Here is a 26,318-nt window from a genome sequence, read left to right as displayed (position 1 = left end):
AAGTGAAGATAGAATTATAATTTCTGAAATAAAAATCCTGTTTTTATAGAAACAGTGGGATGAAAGCCATTCTTTCGAAAATAAGTTTCTTACAAATCCAAAATTAGTCATATGTTCTAAGAAATAGATTGCTATATATTCACTTTAATTTGAATAGTGATAGAGCATAAAGATTAACTCTATTTCTTCTTATTTTATTCACTAATTAATTATAACATATTAAAACCCAATACAGAATGGAATTTAAAAATGCATAAAAAAATTTAAATCTTCGAGAGGCATTTTTCTTTAATAAAACTGAAATTTCTTTTAAAGTCATTTATATAAAATTGAGATTTTCTGTCACATTTGGCAGCAGGCAAGTGTGAAAGTGTACTAGAACATAATTGACTGCATGTCTGAAACTCCAGTGTCGTAAGACACTGGTCAACATGCTGCCCAAGTGGAGCAGAAGATTACTAATAGCTGTGATAGTTTGGAGGACTCAAAAGAGTGCTTTTGATGACAGCTGTTGTGGTGAGCTGTTACATTAGTGGCCTTCATGGGACCTTCCAGCATCCATGCCCTTGTGTTGTTCTCTCCCACATTGATTCTGGGCTTGTCCATGTGACTAGCCTTGGCCGTTGGGACATTAACAAGCGTGATGCAAGTGAGAGCATCTCACACACTTGCATATTGGAGCTTGTCCTCTTTCAGAATTCCTGCCTATAACCGAGCCTCCAATGCTATGCAAAGCCAATGCATATGGTGGGGCTAAATACAGTACTGCCAATGGAGGAAAGCTGAGGCTCTCCAGCTGACAGCTCTGTCTGAGCCCCAGTAGTCATCACTGGATGTTAGCCTTGTGATGAGCCATCTCAGACATAGCACCCCCACCACCACTACCAAATGCTTCAGCTGTAGTTGACATCTTGTGGAGCAAAGAACCACCCAGTTCAGTCCAGTTAACCCATAAAATCATGAGAGATAAAGAATGTTTGTTGTTTCAAGCCATGGAGTTTTGGATAGTTTATTACACAACAGTAGCTAACCAAACAGGTGGACCCCAGTTAGAATGCTGCTCCCATCACGCAGGACTTCTGCAGATTTGGGTAAATTATTTAACACCTCTGTTCTTTACTTCCATCTACAAAATAGGGCCAAAGTAACTCCTACTCCATAGGAATGCTGTAAGGATTACATTTGTAAATGTATACCGCATTTAGCATAGTATGTGGCTCGTAGTAAACCATTATTATTGGTACTGGGTGCCAGGCACACATATAGTTTGCCAGTTCATTCTCATAGCAACTCTTTGGAGTATCATTATCCACTGAATCTCAGACAGGTTAATTAATCTGCATAAGGACCTCTAACTCATAGTAAGTAGTATGGCTGGTGTTAGGTCTGTCTGACGCTAAAATCCATACTTTTATGTTTGTTTATTGTTTGTCTGCTTTTGTTATATCACAGTAAATAAGTCATAATTTTATACTCTATTTTATCTGAACTAAATAACATAAATAAATAGCAATCAGAAGAAAAATAAGATTTCTTTTTAAAATAAGAAAAATATTTAGGTAAGTGAAATACATTACCTCTAAATGTAAAATTTGGAAAGATCTAGCTATGCTGCAATGCCTAGCAAAAATTATCATCTAAAAGAAAGAGGAAATCACATCTTAATTAGTTCTTTTATAGTGTCTGACTTCCTTGTCATTAATTTAGCAAGAACATTTCAAGTTATCCATATTGTTTTGTATATCTCTAGGAAAAGAAAAAGATAATTTTAACGTTGGGTTGTGAATCATTGCAAAGCATTTAAAATAAAAATTTAAGTATGATGTTGCAGTCCTCGTATGTGTACTTATGCATGAAATATGTGGAAATAAGTGTCCAACAATAAATTTAAAGGCTGGAAAATATCAGATCTTTATTTCACCCCTCTGGTAAGTCATATTATGTGGCTTTTTAATTTATTCCTATGCGTTTTATTTACATGTGTTAAAAACATGAAAGCACATGAAATGGAAAAAGATTTATTAGCACTATGAAGTAGTAGGAATTATTTATCCTAAATCAATTGAATAAGTTTAATAAGATAGTCTGTGGTCCTTGTCTACCAGTTTGAAGTACTCAGTCTATTTCATATAAACAGCCAACCAACCAACACAGGGACTGCTTTACATCTCTAACAATCTTGTCTAAATTTGGGACCAGTAACCTCTACGTAGCCAAATTTGTATGATTACAAAGTCAAAGTCCTGTTGCATTTCAAGTAAAAGAAAGAAAGAGAGCAAAAGTGAGGGGGATAAGAAAAGAAAAGAAAGGACAATTGAGAAAGGACAAATTCAATATGCTTTTGAGTGTCAATGATGGTTATAGTTTTGTTTTTTGTTTTTTTTTAATTTGTAAGAGTGAGCCTCTTATAAGGGTGTTGTGATGTTGCTGAGGTGGGTGGTGGAGATGGAGAAAGGAATAATTCCTACAAAGATAAGTGGGTACATTTATACTGTTTTCTTCTTGACTCAAGTGCTATGGGATTTTTAGGAGAAAGGCAATAAATAAATGAATGCCTCATTCCCATAAATACATGGTAATTGTTCCAAGATTGCCCTTAAGTAGCTAAGAGATAGCTAGCAATTAATGTTCCCTAAGGACTATCATATTGCATAAAAGATAATACTGACAAAGATAAAAGTGTAATGTAGGTTTACACAGTCATGTTCGTAGAGTATCCTGGGGTTCTGAGAAACAAATGCACAGACTCTCAGTTGAAACTAATGCAAAATTATAGATCAAAATCTTCATCAGATCCTTTTTATAAATTCTTAATATGCATACTTTTTATCTTACTGTATAGGTTTTTTCTCTGAGAGATACATATTACAAAGTTCTTGGGAACACTTTTACTCTTTTATATTTGGGCATATAACTTTTTATTTTAAATTTGAGAGTTAAATGATTAAAAACTATATAATGCAAAAAGTGTATCTGATAGAAGTTAAACCTGTTTATTTGATCCACATCACAATTTCATTAACCTGTTAAGATATAACTGATAAACACAGATTGATCAAGCTAAGCCATGTGCTTAACACATACTTTTTATCCAAGAAGCAAATAGAAACCATCAGCTAGAGAACAGACCTGTAGCCTTGTAGCACCATGGAGAGTAGCTATATATTTGTAAAAGATAATGTATACACCAGTGTCATTAACTACATAGCCAAAAGAGAAGTACTACCCTTTTATAAAAAGATAAGAATTGTGGTTAAATGACAAAGAAATGCAGTTCAGAAACCACATTCCAGAAGACTGAGCCATTCAGTTCGAAATGATGATGGAAGAACCAAAAGGAGAGAGGGTGAAGTACCTATAACCCATCTTAGTAGGTCACAACTAAATTTAGATATACTGACTCAAATAAATCATAAATCCAGTAAGAAGAAATAGAATCCAATCAAGACAGCCAACTTCCCCAATATGACTTCATTTCATCATAGAACATTCCTGAAGACTCCACAGGATAATACAGAAACTATAACAGAAAATGCTGATCCTGCTCAACCCTGTTTTAAACACTCCAGGACATTGTAGGTCCCTTCTAAACAGTTTTGATGGGTCCAGATGGAATCAAAGTCAGAGTAGATTCAAGTCAGGTAAATGCTTTGTACATTAAATGCACAAGACCTGCCTTTCTGCTTCCAAAATTGCATTCTGTTGGTGAAGTAATACAGTACCTAATATTGCAACTGTTACTGTCACCACCTATTTGACCTCTGCCCTCCATCTGGTTGTGGATCCTGCTTCTAGACACAAGGGACTTGGACAAGTCACTCAGCATCTTTAGGCCTCAATTTTTGGCTCTGCACAAAAGTTTGAAAAGTGCAGATTGGACTAGAAAACAACAAAGATCAAATCTAGCCCTAATATTTTTATATGTCATTCCTTTGCCCAAAAAAGACAATTGATATTGGTGAAGAAAATGTGTGCCAGTGGTAACTTATCACCCCACCTCCAACTTAACTTCAGATTCATTTCCGTGATCCAAGAATAAGATGGAGAGGTTCAGGAAAAAACAAAAAAGTGTCTTTAATAAAATTTTTATCCTAACAATCTGTAAAGTGGAAAAAGATAGATAAAATTTTCCTGTAAGCAAAATCAAGGCTTGGATATATGGAATATATGTTGTAGGGGGCGAAGTATTCTTCAAATCTGATTCTAAGGAAAGAAATTAGATGGTTGTTTTCTTCTGGAATCCAGCTACCCTGCTAGCTAAGGTTTCATTTTATTTTTTCTTCTTTTGTTTTGTTTTCCAAGAAACATTTGCTGAGCATCACTAGGTGTTAGACGCTATTGCTGATTAAAATCTAGGAATACAGAAAGGAAAGCCTCAGTGCTCTCGAGAAACTCTTTTGTGGAGACCGTCCGCTGGGAGCATCAAATAAGTAGGCCAGTATTTCCCAGTATGGTGTGGTGTGTGCTATTTTGGATACAATTATTCATTAATTTATTCATTTATTCATTCAGTGAATATTTATTGGTGCCCACTCTTCTTGTCACTGGTAATATCATAGTATAAAAAGAAAGAGCTTCTGCCTACTGGAGAGAAAATAAAATCTAAATATATAAATATCATCTTAGAAAAAGAGAAAAAGACCTGAGTGAAGTGAAAGGACAAGCCATGACAATATTTGGGAGGAGAGTGTCCAGGCAGAGGAAACGAATTTCTACACCTTTGTCCTAAGAAAGAATTTGGCTTGTTAAAGAGCATCCAAAGTGGCTGAAGCAAAATAATAACAGTACAAGTTACATATTGAAAGAAAGAACTAGAGGCAGAGAAAACCAGGAAGGAGGCTCGTGTAGTAATCTAAGTGAAAAATAGTGTGAAAACAGCTTAAGTAAATAAAGATAAAAAGAAGGCGCAGATTTAAGAGCTATTTCCCAGGTTAAATTAAGAGATTTTAGTGACTGTATATGAGGATAGTTTCAGGTACTTCCAAGTTTCTGGTTTATATAAGTAGAGAAATAGAGAGGAAATTCCGGAGAAATAACAGAGTTAGAGGGAAAATAATGAATTCTGCCTTGGACATGATAAGTTTGAGGTGCCTGAGACATTTAAAGATTGAAGCCTGGGTGGAAGTCTGGGCTACACTCCCAAATTAAGGAGTGCATAATGGATGAGTACTCATGGGTAGCTGAAGCCATGACCCAGAAGGTTTAGGAGAACCAGCCTTAACAGGCAGACGGAAGAAAACAAAGGCACAATCTGAAAGAAGGACACATTTCTAAGAATGAGGGAGAGGTCAAAAGAATAAAATGAGCTGGGAAGCCAAGTAAGATAAGGGTTGAGAAGCATCTGTTTGATGGAGTAATTCAGAAGGGACAGCCTACTACAGTACAGGATGGAGGCCAGATTGCAGTGGACTATAGAGTGAGTGAGGTATGTATGCACTGCAATCAGATTGATGGGATTAAAAAAAGCAAATTAGATTGTGTGGATTTCTTCCTTAAATTCCAAATGCTTAGCATTCTTTAAGTTATTCATTAATACTTATTAATGAGTAATATTTATTAATATTAAATGTTAATAAAGTAATATTTATTATGTCCCTAACTACTTTGTGCCAGGCACCTATCTAAGCATTAAGCACTTGGCAGTGAATAAGAAAGCCAAAATGCCTGCCCACATGGGTTAAGTCCCTGAGCCTACCTCCTCTAATTTTATTCTTCACCATTCTCTTGAGTCCTAGATTGTAGTCATGCTGCATGAGAAAAGCATCTCAGAACTGACTCTGATTCCTCCCATGCGTCTCTTCCTTTTCTAAAGCCCTGAGGACCTGGAAGGATATATACCAAGATCACCGGCCCTAAATGGGTACATAGATAACTATGCTATAAGACAGCTATTGGCACCTAGCGGACCTAACTGCCTCTGAAGTTCCCAGCCTTCCTTTCTTCAGTGATGTCAGAGGCAAGATCATTGGCTGGGATGAAGGGTAGAGGGCTTGGAGTATTAGTGAATGTTTGAAGCCCCTCCTGAGAAAAGTGTGGAAGAAAATTAATCAGAAAATATTAGAAAGATTGTATCTCTGAGGACACAATAGAACTTGAAGATCATGTCAGACGCTGCTGCCCCAAAGAGCACTGTTGACAAATGAGGGAAAGAGTGATAGCATGAAAATGAGAAGAGAGTCATCCCAAGTGAAAAGGAAAGATGAGAGACAGCAAAGAGAAAAGAAACCATGGCTCTCTATTTTCTGTCTTCTCCTACCATCCTTAATATTTACTCTTTCCTGTTACTGAAAAAAGTGATGAATTATTCTTGTGCTATTTCTGGAGTCTCAATGGATTTTGGGGATATTTATGACAAAGTATTTGCCATTGGGAATTATAATGTATACATATTGATAAATGGAAAAGAAAACAAGTGTAACTGTAACACATAGTAACAAGATGACATAGTCTGGTGTCCCTGTGTATCACAGTCTGTTCAAGTAACACTGGGGTTAATTGGGATCACCAGCTTATTTTCGTTCTGCCAGAGTGTACTTCCCTTTTTATAAGAGAGAGCATACTTCTGTAGTCAGGAGGAATATATTCTTGTCCCTTCAGTGTTTAAGTGTCTGGGTTTTCTCAAGGTCATTCACTCTAATAACCTCCCGCGATTGACCTCTAACTTACTATGTCCTTCCTGTGGTTGTCTCCCTTCCCTAAATAGGCCAGCAATTACTGGGTAAACTGTAATAAGAAGGAACAGGTTAAATATTCTAGTAACAAGTTGCTCAGTGTGAAGATAACACTGTAAACTGTAAGAACTAGGAGAGAAAAGGGAATATGAATACAATTTTATGCATATATAATGTTGCCTTTTAATACCTCTAAATAAAACTGAATAGAGCCATCTAGAGTGTGAAGTCTTACTCATTTAAAAAAAAAAAAAATTCCTTCCAGATCGTTCATGATGCAATTTGTTCTGGTAAAATGCTTGATGGCTCTGAATTTGAGAAAGGCAATAGATAATCCTATGTTATAGACATGAATTTGCACCATGAACTCAGGAGAATGAGAACCATCCTAATAGGCTGAACTCAGTCATTTCTGGGGAACTTTAATCCAGGTTCCTGCTGGCCTGATTTAGGGCTGGACAAAGGCGAGTGGAAGTCTCATTACTGAAAATAATATGCCCCCACCCCCATGTATGTGATTTCTAATTTTTTTTAAAAAACTATTCATAAAATTAATGAATAGAAATCTAGCAAGCTCCTTACCTAATCCCATGTTCACATTTTAGTGTTTATTTTGTTGTTGTTGGAAGATATTACTGTGATGTTCTTAAGTTTTTATTTTGAAACGATTTCAGACTTACAGAAAAAGGTGAAAATAATACCGTTCCCATATAAACTTGACTCATTTTCCCTCGAGGTTAGTATTTTACATAACCACAAGACTATTATCAAAGCCAAGAAATAAGCATCAGTGCAGTACTATTTACTAAGCTACAGACTTTTATTCAGAGTTTATCAATTTTTTCACTAATATCCTTTATCTATTCCTTGATCCCATCTGGGATTCCACATCACATTTCATTATCACATCTCCTTAGTATCTTCCAATCTGTGAAAATTGTTCAGTCTTTTCTTGTTTTTCATGACCTTGACACTTTTCAAGAGTGCTAGTCAGTTATTTTGTAGAACATCCTTATTTTGTGTGTGTCTGTTGTTTTGTTTTGTTTTGTTTTTCTCATGATTTGATTTGTCGTTATGCATTTTTGGCAGGAAGTTCACAAAAGTTATAGACCCTTCTCAGTGCATTATATCAGGGGGAACACGACATCCACATGCCTTATTCCTGGGGATGTTAATATGTATCACTGGGTTAAGGTGGTGTCTTCTAGATTACTCCATTATAAAGTTACTTTTCCCATTTTGTAATTAATGTACGTATTTGGGGGGAGATAATTTAGACTATGCAGATATCCTGTTTCTCCTCAAACTTTTCCCCACTAATTTTATCATTCAGAGTAGATCTTGCCTGTAACAATTATTACTATTATAGTCTAATGGTGACTATTCTATTTACCTCTTTCCTTCTATATTTATTAATTGGAACACTTCTTTAAGGAAGAACTATATTTCAGAATGTTTTATGAGTGGAGTTATACAATATGTAGCCTTTTGAGTCTGTCTTCTTTCTCTTAGCAGAATGCACTTGAGATTCATGCATTCTGCTTATTGTTATCATTGACTGGTAGGTATTCATTTACATGGATGGACCATCGTTGGATTCTGTGTTCGGTGGTTGAACGACATCTGGGTTGTCTACAATTTGGATGATTATTAATAAAACTTCTATGAGCATTCATATTACGTTATGGCATAAACATATTTACATTTATCTTGGGTAAATACCTAGGTGTGGAATGTCTGGATCATATGGTAAATATGTCTAATTTTTTTTAGAAACATTCAAACTGTTTTCTAAATGGGATGTACCATTTTGTATTCCCACTAGTAATTATGAGAATTTCATTTGTTCTGCATCACCTATACATTTTTAAAATATTTTAGCCATTCTAGTAAGTCTATAGTGGTATCTCATTATTATTTTAATTTGCATTTCCCTAATGACTCTTGATTTGGACCATCTTTTCATATGCTTATTTACTAGCAATATATTGTCTTTGATGAAGTATGTCTTCAGATTGCTGTCCATTTTCTTGTATTGTTTACTTTCCTCAATGTTAAGTTAAAAAGTTTTTTTTGTTTGTTTGTTGTTGTTTTTTTAATATTTTCTGGATACAGTCCTTTGTCAGAAATGTGATTTGTAGACATTTTCCTTTTATGGATTGTGCTTCGTGTTGTGGTATCTGAGAACTCTTTACCTAACCCAATGTCACAAAATTTTTCTCTTCTACTGCCCTCTAGAAGTTTTATATTTTACACTTGACATATAGATCTATGATCCATTTTGAGTTAATTTTTGTATAAAGTGTGAGGTATGCGCCAAAGTTCATTTTTTTCCATATTGATCATTTAACCATTTGTAGAATTCATTTGTGTGTGTTTTTTTAATATAAAACTTTTTCCTCATTTTTAAGTTTCCATCTTTGTTTAAAATCCTTCAGTGGCTTTCCTTCACCTACAGTACAAAATTCATGCACTGAATATAGAAATTCAAGGTTTATGATTGGGTCCTGCTCACAATATCCTGTTAGCCTCATCTTCTGCCTTCTCTACCTCTTAGTTCATATTCTATTAACCATAAATCATTAGTAATGCCCCCAAACACACCAAGCTGTTTCTTACTTCACATATTTGATCATACATGGCCCTCTTCTTGGGAAACCTTCACTCTCTCACTTTTCCCTTCCTCCATTACCCTTGACTCAGTTTATGAGGAATTTATATGCAACATCCTTTCTTAATCTCTGTACTGGGTTAGATATCTACATTGTACTTAACATCTTGTACTATGATTACCATTTATACACACGGCCCAAAAGCCTACTGTTTTCTTAATCCTTACCCCATAAAAGGACCTCAGCACCCCTTTCCAATGCCCCTGAGTTTTTTTCTGGGAATATCTCATCAGTGTGTTAGCTGCAGCAAATCAACATCTGGACTGTCTTCTACCCCTTCTGGGCCTCCCTCTCCCCTACACACTGCCTGCCACCGCCCTTGAGAGGCTCCACCAGCCCAGCCACTGCCCATCAGTAGAACAAAACTACCCTGCCATTCATGCATTTATCCAGAGTCTTCAAGACCACACAATTTTGCTGGGCCCTATGCTGAGGGAAGCAAGGAGACAGGTGTTCTCTATCCACTTGGTACCTCAGTTTTTCATTTAGTCACCAAAGCTTCTTTCATGTACTCAGAGCAGCCAGTATCTCTCTGAGACAGTTTCATTTGGTTTATGATGATTCTTAGTTTCCTGATAATAAGGGGCTAAACTCAGTGTACTGGCCATCCCATTTTCTACACTTAATCTTAATTTTCTTTTCTACTCTAGCTCACTTCACTGTTTGTTTCATCTCCCCAGTCCCAAAACTCCAACATATACCACCTGATACATATTTTAAACTTATTTTTTAATAGAAAGGGATATCTTATATTATATTGATATGGGAGTTTGTAGACATTCTGATCTGTTGAGGACATTGTTTATTTTATTCATTGTGGTACCTAGCATTGTGCTGGGCACATGTTAGACATATGTTCCCATAGAGGAAGGAAAATGGCAAGAAAAAAAGGAAAGGAGATGGGAAGGAAGAATGGGAAAAAGGAAAAGAGGGAACCTAATTCTCAAGGACTTCAAGCTCAATTCCAAACATTAGCATTCTCTTATGTCAGTTACATTTATATGAAATTGACAGCTTTCTCATAATTTTGCTTCTCTGTACTTTTGCTGTTTCTTCCTCCTCTGAAGAGCAATCATATTTCGCTGACTTTTTTCCTCTGAAAATTTAACTATGTACATTACATTATAGTTATTTAGGTACATGTATTTTTCTGCTATAGACCAGAATCAAGTTGACAGTAAGACTACAACTAATTCATCTTTATATATACACCCCTGCATTACCTAGTCGGTCTCTCATATGTTATACACTCAATCGCAACTTTGAAATGGATTAAAAAAAAATACATTATTGTGTTTCGTAGGCCTGAGAAATAAAAGTAGGCACACCTTAGTCTATTGATGATTGAGATACAGCAACAGAATGATGTGAATTTACTGACATTTTTATTAGGTTACATCAATCACTATGAGTGAATGTATTCATTTTTCCACTCATAACAAATGTCAACCAAGACATCAGTGATTTTTTTTTCCTCCTTTTTCTCTCAGATGCAATGATTGTGTCAGGATTCTTAGCCCTGAAAATAATGCATTGACCTTTCCCCTAAACATTAATGGTATGATTTTCTTGAAATAAGATCAGTTTTCATTTTCACATAACCATTTATTATATGGAACATGCTATTGTATTTGGCACAGCAATCCATAAATACAAAAGGCTATAGCACCTCTGTGACTTTGTCAGTATTTCATATACCTAATTACTGAAATATTCCATTACATTGAAATGAAAGGATACAAATGGCCTTCTATTAGTTAGAATTTCTGTGATTTAATTTCTTTTATGTAGAATATACTTCATTGCAATAATTTCCAGGATATTCTCTGGGGGAAAACAGGTCTGGGAATGAAGTACATATAAGGCTGCTGGATAAACTCAAGCAAAATGAGGGGCTGCTTAAAGAGAGAAAGGATCAGGGGTGAGCCTACTGGGGTTTCTTAGTTTTGTCCAAAAATAGAGAAACTAGTTATTTGTTAAATGAGGATTTCTAATTAATATAATTGTTTGTTACATGTTAGGTAAATAAATTTACTAAAACATAAACAAAGATTTCCCTTATATCAACTCTAATGTTCCAAATTTTCCTGCTGGCATGGACAATATTCTGAGGTCATAGAGTTGATAGGTAACAGACTCAGAAAATATTTCCCACTAACTACCTCCAAGTAGAACATCTGAAAGTATACATTTATCAGATTATAAAAGTTTTAAAAATACAACATGTAAAGTTTAAAATTACTATATTTTTTATAAGAGGGAACAAAGGAAACAGTCCTATAAAATAATGTTGCCAGTCCTTTTGTATAATCCCCATATTTTAGCTACAGGGAAATTCTTAATTGCTAAGGAGGCCCACTTTTCAGTCTAATTACAGTGGCCTCCTTTTCTTACTAATTAAGAAATTGAGAACTGTCCAGGAAGACCAAAAGAAAAAACAACACCAACAACAACAAATGATCATTAGGGAAGCTGATATGAATGGAGCAAACCCTTTTTTAAATCAAATTTGAATCCCTTCAATGGCTTTTGAAGAACCTAGTTGTAAATTTCATGCACTAAGGGATATACTTTTCCTTGTTAAACATGTTTCCATTAGAATAGGAAAAAAAATCATTTTAAAAAAATAATATATTATTCAGAAACATGAGAACAGCCACACTATAGTTTAGAATCTTGATAAATCAATCATGCAAAGACAAAATAAAGGTACTTCAATCAGTAATCTTAGTGGGTAATATTAGAGGTAAGTAGTACAGTAAATACTAGCTTTGTAATTTATAGTTTTTTCCCCAAATATCTCTTCATTGATGTAAAAATAATAAAATAATGATTATCTAGTTACAAATACTATATATTCTGATTTTAAGAAGCTGTAACTTTTTTTTCTTAATGTCTCATAACCTTTTTTCCTCCCCTAATTGAATCTTGTCCTACAAAACCTTGTGTACAAGGGTCAGGTTAAATACAGTTATAGAACACACCAGAGAACCTGTTAATGTCTAGTTTCTAACACTCTAATACCTTGAATTAAAGAAATCTTCCACAGACAAATGCAATTGCCTCATAAGCTGCTCTTCTTTTTCACTCTTGCCCTCACCACAACCCATTCTTCACACTCAGCTAGAATGATTATTGTGAATTTTTTGCAAATTTTACTTAGAAAAAAACAATCCAAAGTCTTTACGTTGGCCTACAAGGTCTTTAATGATCTGGACCCTGCTTCCTTCTCTCAGACATTGCCTTCTACTTCTTCCCCCTCCTAGTCCCCTGTGGTGCTTCAAACCAGCTGTGTGCCTTCAACTCACAAAACTCACTTCCGCCTCAGGGTTTCCATGTGTTGTCATGTACCGCCATGGCACTCTCAAGGAGCCTCACCCTTCTTCTCAACCCCCAGATAGCTTTATCATATATCTTTGTTCTGTTTTCTTGCCTTGCATATGTAATTTTATGAAACCATGTAGGTTTTGTTCCTGTGTGCTCAGAATATACTGCACTAACGAAAGTTCTAGCATATTTGGAAATAAGCACTCCATAGAGTTGCTTTGTAAAAGTATAAACCATTTTAAGCTAAATGATATTAAACCAATACCATACTAGCATTTCTGAAATTTCCAGTTTCACTCGTGCCTTTATTTTGGAGCATTACCAAATACAGATTATATAGACCTAATAAATTATTCAGTTTGAATTTTGAAATAATTTAATGTATTTGAATTAAAATACTGTAGATGAGAACAGAACTGTGTGTTTCAGTAATATATTTTAATAGTATATCAAATTGGATATGATAGGATTCTTACCTTTTTATCATTATTTATAAAACAGATATATAATACTCTGGAATTGGGATTAAGTACTAAATAATGGAATAACCAAACACTACATATGTTGGGAATGATATAGAGAAGTCCTTCCAGTTTAGATAGATTAGGCTGTTTACAAATTAGTTAATAAAATGAACTTTAAAGAAAAACTTAAAGCAGGACATTTTTAAAAGTAAGTTAATTTTAGAAAGCATGTTTATTAGAAGGCAAAGTGAATATTTTAAATTAAATGGATTCCCCCAAATAACAAACTTATAACAATAGTTTTATTTAGTTCAATAAAATTATTTTCTAAACCAAGATTGTTGTTTGAGAGAGAATACACCAAGAATATAATAATGTTTATCTTTGGATGACAGATTTGGAATAATTTGTTTGTTTTCATCTTTGTACTTTTGTGTGTTGTCTGTGTTTCCTACAGTAAATAAATATTGTGTTGGTATTTTAATTATAAACTACAATCAAATTTTTCTTTATATTAAATTGAACATCCTTATTACATAGCACTTTTGAGGTCAAAATTTGTTGAATGTAGGGAATTTCATATGGTTCTTTCTAAGAGTTAGGTTTCATTTCTAATAAACTTAATTTTTAGATGACTTGGCCAATTAACAAATGGAATCCTATGTGTAAGCATATTTTTTTAATAACTGAACCATTGAAACAATTGAGGAAAACATTTTACCAAATAAAATAGTAAATTAACCAGTGACATAAACCCAAGTCATACTAATTTAAGGAAAAACAAAAGTAATTTATTGGGTCACATAACTGAAAAGTCCAAAACTAATCCAAGAACAGCTAGATGCAGGGTCTTAAATGTCAATAAAATCACACACACACATACAGACACACACACACACAGACACACACACACACACAAATCACCTCTACTTTTCTCCACATGTTCTCCTTCACTTCCTTTTCAGGCAGATTCCACAATTTGGGAAAAGGAGTTCTCTGCAGACCTAATGACTAAGTTGTCCCTAGTTGGGCCACATGCCCATCTTTGATATGACTGTATCCTTAGTGGGAGTTCCTCTCATTTGTTTTAACTCTCAAATCTTCTCTTCTGTCATCTGCATCATTTCCAGATTTTTATCTTCGATATCACTAATTTTTTCCTCTATCTGGTCAGCTCTATTTCCTAAGCTGGCTATTTTATTCTTCATCTCATTCATTGAATTCTTCAGCTCAAGAATTTCTATTTGTTTGTGTGCTTTTTTTCAAAATTTCAGTCTCTTTGGTAAAGTATTCATTTTGTTTGTTGATATTATTTCTGAGTTTATAAAAGTGCCTATCTGAGTTTTCTTGCATCAAAAATGAACTCACAGCCTAAACAGGGATAATTTGTGACAAGAAAAATGTAAATTGGGACAGAGTAAAGCTCTGAATTTGCAAAGGGGAATGGAGATAAGATGCATGCTAAAGAAAAAGGACTATTGTATATATGAAATTTTCTTTTACATAAAGTCAATGGTAACCACTAAAAAATAAAAACTAGAACTGAGGCATGTAACATAAAAAAAGAGGAAAAAAATCATAGAACACCACCAAAGTAAAATAACAGATAGAAACACAAAGGCAAAGAAACATTGAAGACAGCGAGCTACCAAAAAACAAAAGTAAATTGCTATAGGAAATCCTCATATTTCAATTATAGCTATAAATGTAAATGTATTGAACTCACCAACAAAAAGGCACAGAGTAGCTGATTGGATCAAAAAACAAAGCCCAACCAAATGGCCTTCAAGAGATACATCTCAGCTGCAAGGACAAATAGAGACTCAGAGTGAAAGGTAGAAATGATACTCCAAGCAAATGGCATCCAGAGAAAAGTGGGTGTGTCCATACTTATATCAGACAAAACAGACATCAGAATATAAAAGGTAACAAGCGATAAAGATGAACATTTCATAATGATAAAGGGGACAATATAACAAGAAGAGGTAGCACATCAATATATATGCTCCCTGATTGAACTAAAGAGAGAAACTGACAAAAACACAATTATAGTAGGGGACCTAAATATGCCATTGACAACTAGAAATACATTATCCAAACAGAAAATCAATAAGGAAATATCAGCCTTAAATGACACACTAGATCAAATGGACATAATTGACATTTACAGAGCCTTTCATTCCAGAACACCAGACTCTACATTCTAATGAGCATGGGACATTCTCAAGGATACGCCATATGTTGGGACACAAAACTAGCCTAAGCAAATTTTAAAAAGATTGAATTCATACCAAGCATATTCTTTGATCACAAGGCATTGAAATTGGAGATCAACTACAAAGGGAAAGTGGGAAAAACCACAAAAATGTGGAGATTAAACAATATGCTAGTAAAGAATGACTGGGTCAAAGAAGAAATAAAAGGAGAGATCAATAGATACGTAGAAACAAATGATAATGATAATACATTATACCAAAATTATTTGGATACTGCAAAAGCAGTATTGAGAGGAAAATTTATATCATTACAGGTCTAGCTCAAAAACAAGAAAAATACCAAATAAACAGCATTACATTTTAAAGAACTAGAAAAAGAAGAACCAATGAAACCCAAAGTCAGCAGAAAGAAGGAAATAATAAAAATTAGAGTAGAACTAAATGAAATAGAGAACAAAAAGGCAATAGAAAAAATTAATGCAACAAAGAGCTGGTTCTTTGAAAAGATTAATAAAATTGACAAATCTTGATAATGATAATTCTATTACATAAAACTTATAAATATAAAATGTTATATTATGATATTGTATTATAAAATATTAATATTATACTTCATTTTTTCTCACAATAAAATTTAAATTTATTGCCAAAATTACACATCTTAGATAACTTGCACTTTTACTGTAAACAACCATAACAAACATTAAAAATAGCATATTCACAAAAATGGGCCATAAAGCCAGTTTAGCTACAATAAAGTCAAACTTCATACTGTTCTTAGCATCTGCATTGCCAATACACTGGTGCAGGGTGCACATTTGGCATTTAAAGAAAGAATAAATAGATAAAAATTGCCAATCATATTGAGTATTAAAAACCATGATACATAGGTCATGACAAAAATTGCCATCCAACATTTTCTTTTCCCAAAAGGTAAACAATTCATGCATAATGGATGATGTACAAGAAAAGAAAAAGGAAGAAGAAAATAGTAACATTTTGTTGGATTTGATCAATATAGAAATTTACTATTAAATGTGCAAAGATCTCTGAGGCTAATGTCATATCTGAAAAAGTTATCGGCAGCTATTATACCCTTTAATAGCAATTGCTGCATAATCAGAGGTCATAAGAAAACAAAAGCTTAGCCATGTTCCAAGTAAATGTCTGGTATAGACAACACCTTAGAGGAATAAAAAAAAGCTTGAAAAATACCATTCCCAATGTCAGAAAAGATAGTAGAAAAAGAAGGATAGAGGTTGACTCTTAGCAGCATAGAGATGGTATTCATAATATCCAGTCCATAAGCCAACGGAGAAGTGGTTTACAGAGAGTATTAAGACCAGAAGTGAGCCTAAGGGGTCTCCTGCCAAACTTCATACTAAGACAATATTGTTTCACAGGCACATAAAGAAATCAATTGAATAAATATCAAAAGGAATCTGAGCATCAAGAATAGCTCCTTGAAGCCCTCTACATTAGCCAGATGCCATGATGTATAAAGCACATTATTAATATTCAAGGAAAATTAGCCTAAAGGAAAAAAAAAGTAGTTGTGCATTTGTAGTAATATTAAGACTTATCATTACAGATAATCATTATAACCTATAATTACAGCTTTTGAATAGAGAGGAATCTGTGTTGGGATAACTGTGTATAATTTACAAAGTCTGAAGAACTTGTAGTTTTTAAATTCTGCTTTCTATATAATTCTAACTTCAACAAGGCATAGTCATTAAGCTCTGGTGGTAACTATATATCAGAATATACCTTAAATCGTTTAGATATTAATATAATAAAATGTCATAATTTATAAATTATGAATACAATTATATATATTCCAACATATTTATTCAGATTTTTAAATTTTCAAGTTCTTGCCACTGGAAGACCTCACAAAGAAAGGAAGAGCCTTTATAGAACTTACCAAGTAAATACTGGAAGAGAATCTCAGTACTAAACCTATCTATCCAAACCCCTTCAATTTCAATAAGAAACCAGAGACTCTAGATAATGATTCTGCTATAGATCATATACTAATTATTACTAATGCTAGGATTATGTAATAGCATTGATTAGAAATCTGATTTTAGACAATGATGACTTGAACTCAATTTATTACATTGATTATCCAGGTTTATTTGCAAAATGTAAATTCAATCAATTAAATGTCAGGGCATTTTTGGTGAGAAGTCATAGATATTTAAGTCATAATGTCTTAATCCAAAGAGAATGTATTGACGCTTATAACTAGAAATCCAGAATCATTTAGCTGTAGGCTAGATCTAGGATTTTTTTAAACGTTGTTTTCAGTCGTTTATCCATGCTTTATTCTATAGTGGCCTCACTCTCAGGGTAAGCTGTTGCTTTATGACACGCTCTTTATCTTGAGGTTACCCTTTACCTACTTCAATTCCTATGAATAATAGCTTTTATTCCCTAATAGCTTTAACAAAGTCCTGGAATTGAACACCATTGGCCTGACATGCCATAGACTTACCTCTGGGGCTCAACAGGGATGGAGGGGTAGATTTCAGCCCCACTACTACCAAATAGAAACCACATGAAATGAGAGAAGGGAAAGGTGATTTTTAAGGAAAATCAATGTGCTCTCTCAAGAACAAAGGAAAATAGATTGCAGACAAGCAAAAGCAGACTCCACTATTTTCAATTAGGTTCATTTTTTGTTCTGAAGATGACACCACATTTGGCACACTTAATATTGTAGTGTTGTAGAAGGAGCACTGGGAATGGAGGTAGGAAGATTGAATTGTATGACCTTGACAAAGTTTGCCAAGCCTTCATGAATCTACTTTCTTTATATGTATATCATTTTAAAAGCATGTTCATCATTGTAATTCTATAAATGATTTAATGGGGGAAAAAAGAATCTGGTAAATAAAAATTTATGTGCCAAAAATAAATGCAGGCATGCTATATTACACAACTTCATAGGACATCATTCACACAGGATACAATAGAAGAAATCCAGCAATGTTATCTATAAAATGGGGCTCATAACACCTTCTTTACAGAGTGCTATGAATATTTAATATGATAATGTCTCATTATTCAGATAATGTCTGAAAATGTCTAGTGTAGTGTTGGCCACTGTTATTGATTGACTTGTCTCCCCAGAAAAGATACGTTGATGTCCACCCTGCCAGTACCTCAAAATGTGACCTTATTTGGAAATAGAGTGGTTGCAGATGAAATTAGTAAAGACAAGGTCATAATGAAATAGGGTAGGCTCTTAATTTAATATGAGTGGTGTCCTTATAAGAGGAGAGACACAGGGAGGAGTGTGCCATGTGAAGACAGAGACACATAGGGAAAAAATATCCATATGAGGCGGAAGCAGAGATTGGAGCGATGTAGTGACAAGCCAAGGAACACCAGGGATTGCCAGCCATCTCTAGAAGCTAAGGGAGAGTCATGGAACCAGATTCCCCCTCAGGAGGAGTCAACACTGCCAACACCCTGATTTTAGGCTTCTAGCCTCCAGAACTATGAGAGAATAAATTTCAATTGTCTCAAGCCATTCAGTTCATGGTACTTTATTACAGTAACTCTAGGAAACTAAGACAGCCAAATTGGAGTCAGTCATGATTAGTTAAATTTGAAAGTATTCTAATATTTTATAAGTATAGTAATACTCACCAATTTTAAGTCTATTGACATTTTGAAAGTAAGACTATTCAACAACCATTGGATTCGTTTTGGTCATCTCAGTCTAGCTCTTTATAATACTTGCCACTTTTGCCAATTCCCTTCTAGAAAGCCTCACGTATTCCTTCATCTCTTCCTCTCCCAGCTTTCTTCTTATTCCTCTCACTAAACTATTTTCTCTCTTTTCCATGTCCTTCTTTTCCAATGCTCTTCAGTTTTGGTGGGATCCAATATTTGTCCATCAACCCTCTTCTCTTTACTATGGGCACCAATGACCGTTCATGGATTACTGAATTCATAGTTACAACATCACTCTCCTGAGCTCCAAATATCCAGTGGCTGGTTGCTTGTCTGCATGTAGATGTCAAATGCACAGCTCAAACAGAATACGTCCAGGACAGAACTCACATCTTTCCCTCAGATATGCTTCTGCCCCAGCATTGACTCAGGAGTTATCACATACCGCCCCTTTCCCTTCCTCTTCCCATCTAATCCAGAACCAAGCTCTTTTGTTTCTAATTTCTTCACTCATATCTATCTCCCCCTTTCTTCTCCAGTACTAACTTATTTAAATCTCTCTTCATTCCTTTCTTGACCTATAGCAAATCACGTAACTTGTGTCCCTGCCTCCATTTTTTGCTGTCCTCCAATTCATCCTACCCACTGCTACAGGAGTGGTCTTTATAAAATGCAAAACAGATAAAATGACTCCCCTGCTTAAAAATCTCCCAGTTTTCCTCAGATTAATGGAGAGGATCTAAGTTCTTTGGCATAGTATTCAAGGCCCCTGTTGACCTGGCACTTGCCTCCTCTCTAGGATCATTTTTGCTAATCGCTGTGATGCTCCAGCTTCTTTTTAACCATGTGAAGCTCCTAGAGCGCACCACGCTCTCCAGAGCCCTTCTTTCTGCCTGGAATGTCCCTCTCCTCTTGTCCAGTGCAAACACTTTTCCTTTTCAGTGTCAAATCAAGACTTCCCTTTTCCATATAGAACCGTGACTCTCTTTTCTCCCAACTCACATTTGTCTTATTATAAATTATTTAATTTTAATTTATTTTATTTCCTACTCAAATACCTAACATAGCACCTGAAACACAGTGCTGCTGGTATTATTTTGTACATGTTTGTATCCCCAAGTACCTCATGAAGGCAGTGATTCTCCATGATATATCTCAACATATGGCACATAATAAGTGCTCAGTAAATGTCTGCCAGATTAATTAAGAAAAATGAGAAAATAAAGTGATAAATGGATGAGCAAATGTAAGAGTAAATGTTGAATGAGCCCAACAGTTCCCCAATGAAGTATTTTACTTGAGAGTTAATAAATGCTTGATTCTATATGCATTGACAATAGTTAAAAGCACAGACTCTAAAGTCAAGTCAATTGGATTCTCTGCTTGGTCAATTATTTGGTTGACTTTGAGCAAGTTACTTCATTTCTCTGCAAAACTTGGGATGCAATAGCTCTTTCTTCACTGGGTTGTTAGGAAAATTAACTAAATGTATATATTATTAAGAATGAATTATCGGGGCCCGCCTGGTGGCTCAGGTGGTTAGAGCTCCATGTTCCTAACTCCTAAGGCTGCCGGTTCAATTCCCACATGGGCCAGTGGGCTCTCAACCACAAGGTTGCCAGTTCAATTCCTCCAGTCCCACAAGGGATGGTGGGCAGCGCCCCCTGCAACTAAGATTGAACACAGCACCTTAAGCTGAGCTGCCGCTGAGCTTCTGGATGGCTCAGTTGGTTGGAGCGCATCCTCTCAACCACAAGGTTGATGGTTCGACTCCCGCAAGGGATGGTGGGCTGCGACCCGTGCAACTAGCAATGGCAACTGGACCTGGAGCTGAGCTGCGCCCTCCACAACTAAGACTGAAAGGACAACAACTTGACTTGGAAAAAAGTCCTGGAAGTACACACTGTTCCCCAATAAAGTCCTGTTCCCCTTCCCCAATTAAAAAAAAAAAAAAGTCTTTAAAAAAAAAGAATGAATTATGAAGATTAAATAAGAATACAGTAAATGTATAAGCATTGTTGTTAAAAATACTTTTAATGACACAAGATTAGAAGCAAGACTTATAATTGGAAAGAATTATTTTTTCTGTCTGCATTTATTGAAAATTCTGAACTTGTTATTATTAACAATATTTCTGTAGCTCCTAGTACTTTCCAATATACACATAAAAATACACCTATTTATTGAAAATAACAAAGTTATCTCTTTCCTGGTACATGTTGAACGAATGCTTTCTGTGATGTTTTCACTCCCTAATGGCTTTTCTCTGTACTGTGATGCACGGATTATATGCATATGTCATCACGGCTTTTGTGGATTCAAACCCTGTTGAATTCCACATGAGAAAAAAATGTATTCCTTTAATATTCAGAATTCACTGGAACTGTTACTGGACTGCACTATTAATTTTTATTTTACCCCAGCTGCTATCAGCAATTTTAGGGTTTAAATCCATAATAAGTAGAATAAAAAATAAATTCAAATAAATGTGTGACACAAATACAAATGTGAGGGATCCATAGAAATGAGTGGTCAGGAAACCTCTATGGAGAAAGAAAGCGATGACTTGGGAGTTAAAGGATACATGGGACTTGAACTGTCAAGGAGATGGTATGGGAGGCACTCCAGGTGGGGGAGCTGTGTGAGAAAGGGCAAAAGAAGAGCATTCCTGCATTTTTGAGATGGGGGCACCTCAGACTGCCTTAAACATAAGGTTAATACGAGGAAGAATTAGGATATAAACTGGAAAGGTGTGTTAGAACGTACTGTGGATAGTCTTAAACTATGGCATTTTAACCCTACCCAAAATGTAATACAAAGGTGTTTTGAAGATTAGGAGGTTTAGAAGAATAAAAAGATGACAATTCTTCCTGAAGGGGATGGGGTACAGTATTGCTAGGATAAGACAGAGGTTAAAGTCAGGCCACAATTCAAGGAAATAATCTCCTTCTGCCAGCAGTTATAGAGTCTAGACGCCAGGAAGTGACAGCAAAGAAGTCATCTTCTGATTCTCTTAAGAGCTGAAGGGTCAGCAAGAGGAAGGTCAGACTAAACCAGTTCACATTGAGTCAGGGGGAAAGGGTTTGAAACTGAAAGCCTAAATTCAGGCGTAGAGTCTGGGATGGGCAGAATTGGGGACCTGGTGGGAGGAGCCCAGGTCAGATGGCATTATCCCATACAAGCATATCGAATATGTCACATCAGGAAGTTGTCAATTGGGGCAGCAACCTCACTTGCTACAATATATCACTGCCAAGGCGGCAGGGAACTCAATAAACCCGAACAGGGAAAGAGTAGAAGAAGCAGAGGGACCAATTAGCAGCCCGTTGCAATAGTCAAAATCAAAGGTAGTAAGGGCCAGAGGTAAGATGATATAAGCAGGATTTTATGCCTTGACACAAAGAAGATTCAAAAGAAAAACACTCCTTTTTTTAAAAAGTTTTAGTGTTAAAAGATTTTTTTTGAAGCAATTGCGTTTGTTAGGTAATTTCTCCAAAATTTAAGTACTAATTGATAGATTCTGAAGCTAACTCGCAAGCTAAATCCTTGTAGTTTTAGAAAAGTCACTTTCCCAGTGACCTGTCTACTGCGTTATCATCTCAAATGTCACTTTTTCTTATTATTTCATTATGATGTAACCTTCAAAGGACAAAAATTACATGTAAGTTATAAATCTTATTTCCCTAAGACCAAAAGAAAGTCAGCCTTGAAACTCATGATAAAATGTTTTCCTCTATTTCACACTACACAACAGATACACATTTAGACCCCAATTTTTCTGTTACTCTGACTCACTAGGAATTTACTGTTTAAATAGCTCTTAATTGAGCTCGAACATTAGGAACCTACAAAGAATTGAATTCTCAGTTCACAAAAGACTAATTGCCAAGCCCTACAGCATTTAAAAGCATCAAAGTCAATGTGAAATGTAGGTCAATGAAACTTGCAAAAGAGTTCTGGACTCAGAATCACCACTGCAATGTATAGCGCACTAGCAGTTTTTCAGTGTATATGTACTCCACTCTCTGGGAAACCACAAGGTTATTTTGATCCAGTTTTACTTTTTCCTTCATTCAGCATTTTATGCATATAGGTAAGCTGTCCTTTTAATCTTGGCAATTTAAAGTAGAAGATTTCTGGGATCAAAAATCTATATGGTTATAATTAATACCTGTGTCACCTTAAACACTAATCCCTTAGTTGCTGCTTTTTCCTCTTTTCTGATTTTGTTTTATGCTGCTATTTTAACATGATGGTTAGTTTATACGACAGTCATGGTAATATAAAACCTTAACCAAGTAATTGAATATAATCATAATAAATGATAGCCCATGGTGTTCTTAGCCTTCTGGTTCCCAGATTTTAAGTGTTATATATGATACATATGTTCATGATACATATGATATGTAGGTCATATAGATAGATAGATAGATAGATAGATAGATAGATAGATAGATAGATAGATGTGATTTCCTTCTCATTTGCCTGTTGTCTGCCTACCGTGTGCCAGATATTATGCTACACATTTTTCATAACTAGTTTTACCAATTTTCACAAACACTACAAAGCGAATTAATGTTATTTTCCCCATTCCACAAATAAAGAGCGTCATTCAGAGCTGTTAATTAACTTGTTCAGTATCACCAAGCTCATAGATGGCAAAGTCAGGATGTGATCCATGTCTGTCTGACTCCAAAGCTAATGCTCTTTAATTATTTATGTCAGGTTAAATCTTCTACTTTCTGCTCAGATCTTCATAACAAAACCCATATAGATTATATTACACCACTACATGTATGGTACTGATGAGTTAAGAAAAGAGTCAAGTTTCTTATTAAAAAACAATACCGAACTCTTACTACAGCTCTTTAGTAACAACTGTGTCTACTCTATTGAATAGCTATGCCCCCCAATGACTTGGATTAGAAATTGTTGTACTATTTGAAAGGCAGAGAGCACTGATGTGGTTCTTAATCTTTTTCTTACTGCATACAAGGAACTGGACATGCCTGACAAGGACCAAAACAAGCAAGAGAAACTTTAAAAAGTATGCTCGTAAAGCAGTGTGCTTTTAGATTATTATATTAAGAAGAGCAAGGCTTTAATGCTGGTCATCTGAAAAACACCAGTGGATTTTAGTTGACCACAAGTTCAGTGCTAGATGGCAGTGTGACATGACTATTTCAAAAAAGCTAACTATATTTTAGGTTCCATTTATTTAAGAAAAGGACCATTTTTAAGGAATTAAAGAGTCCTTTTATAGCCTACACCTGGAGTACTGTGACCAGTTTCAGATGACACATTCTAAAAGTAATATTGAGAAAGTATATTTTTTGCAACAGTAGGATAACCATGATGGTGAGATTCTTTTTAAAAGTGTCTGGTAGATCAAGATATGTTTATCCTACAGTCAAAATGTAGGAAGAAAATGGAAGGAAAATAATAGGTCTCTACGGATGTCATTTGTGTAGTTACATGCAACTAGTCAGACTAATGGATGAAAGTTGCATGAAGACAAACTTTGTATTGATTTTATATTAAAAAGGAAAGCCCAACAATGAGACAGACTGACACACAATGCATAGTCATAGAGATGCAAATAGAATAGTGAAAGAACATCCAGGATGTTCAGGCTCTTCTCAATTCTAAGATAACTTGCTTGAATGATAGCCATGATATTTTTCTTTCTTTCTTTTTTCTTTTTTTTCATTTTTTTAAATTTTTTTTCAATTATGGCTGACATTCCATATTTTATATTAGATTCAGCTGTATAGCATAGTGGTTAGACATTTATATAACTTATGAAGTGATCACCCCTATAAATCTGGAAACTACCTGGCACCATACTTAGTTATTACAATAGTATTGACTATATTCCTATGCTGTATTTTACAAATTAGTCCCTTCACCTTTTTCACCCAACCGCTCAACCCCCTCCCATCTGGCAACAGTCAGTTTGTTCTCTGTATCCATGGGTCCATTTCTATTTTGTTTGTTCATTTATTTTGTTCTTTAGATTCCACTTTTAAGTGATATCATATGGTATTTGTCTTTCTCTGTATGACTTATTGCACTTAGCATAATACCCTGTAGGTCCACCCATGTTGTAACAAATGATTTCATCCTCTTTTATGATGGTTAATATACCATTGTATATATGTACCACCTCTTCTTTCTACTCATCTATTGATGAGCACTTAGGTTGCTTACATATCTTCGCCGTTGTAAATAATACCACAATGAGCATAAGGATGCACATACCTTTTCGAGTTAGCGTTTAGGATTTCTTCAGATAAATACCCAGAAGTGGATTGCTGGGTCATAATGTATTAGGTTGTTGCAAAAAGTAATTGTGGTTTAAAAGATTAAAAATAATTGCAAAAACCTCAATTAATTTTGCACCAACCTAATATAGTTTTAATTTTTTGAGGAACCTCCGTATTGTTTTCCATAGTGGCTGCACCAATTCTCAGTCCTACCAACAGTGCAGGAGGGTTCCCTTTTCCCCACATCCTGGTCAGCACTTCTTGTATGTTAATTTATTGATGATAGCCATTCTGACAGGAGTGAGGTGGTATCTCATTGTGGTTTCGATTTGCATTTCTCTGACAATTACTGACATTGAGCATCTTTTCATATATCTATTGGCTAAGTGTATGTCTTCTTTGGCGAAATGTCTATTTAGGTCCTCTGCCCATTTTTTAGATTGTTTGGTTGTTGGTGTTGATTTCTATGAGTTCTTTATAAATTTTGGATATTCACCCCTTATCGGATATAACATTGACGAATATCTTCTCCCACTCAGTAGGTTGCCTTTTCATTTCATTGATGACTTTCTTTTCTGTGCAAAAACATTTTAGTTGATGTAGTCCTAATTGTTTGTTATTTTTTTGTTTCCCTTGCCCAAAGAGAATTATATGATATTTTTCTTACATTTTATTTATTAACCTGTCATGTAATGTGTACCGGGTCACTTTTTCCCACCTTTTATTTAAGCAACTTAAAAGAAAGTAATTATTTAATTACTTTGAGAAAGAGTTGTGGGTTCCTCTTGGAGAAATCTGTATTTCATTATCCAGTAGAGGACTGGTTTTAATAATGTATACTAAAGGCTGAATTTATAGAGGCATTCAATCTACAAGTATATATTGATCAGCTAATAGGATGCTCATATAAATAAGGCTCAGTCTCTACTCCCAAGGAGTATATAAGTCTAGTAGAAGTGACAGAGAAGTGCAGGATTAATACTTTGGTACAACAATACATGACAGACAAGTGAAT

The 26,318-nt window shown here is 34.9% G+C and overlaps 1 protein-coding gene across 1 annotated transcript in view; it reads left to right on the top strand.

Moving 5' to 3' along the window:
• Window positions 1-26,318, top strand: part of EPHA6 (EPH receptor A6) — an 860,810-nt gene that overhangs the window by 639,301 nt on the left and 195,191 nt on the right.

Source organism: Rhinolophus sinicus, chromosome 17, assembly GCF_057876585.1.
Source record: "Rhinolophus sinicus isolate RSI-liver-muscle chromosome 17, RSI-T2T, whole genome shotgun sequence".
NCBI classification, from domain to species: Eukaryota; Metazoa; Chordata; class Mammalia; order Chiroptera; family Rhinolophidae; genus Rhinolophus; species Rhinolophus sinicus.
The sequence above is the reverse complement of the archived record's forward strand: the minus strand, read 5'-3'. Positions and strand labels throughout refer to the sequence as shown.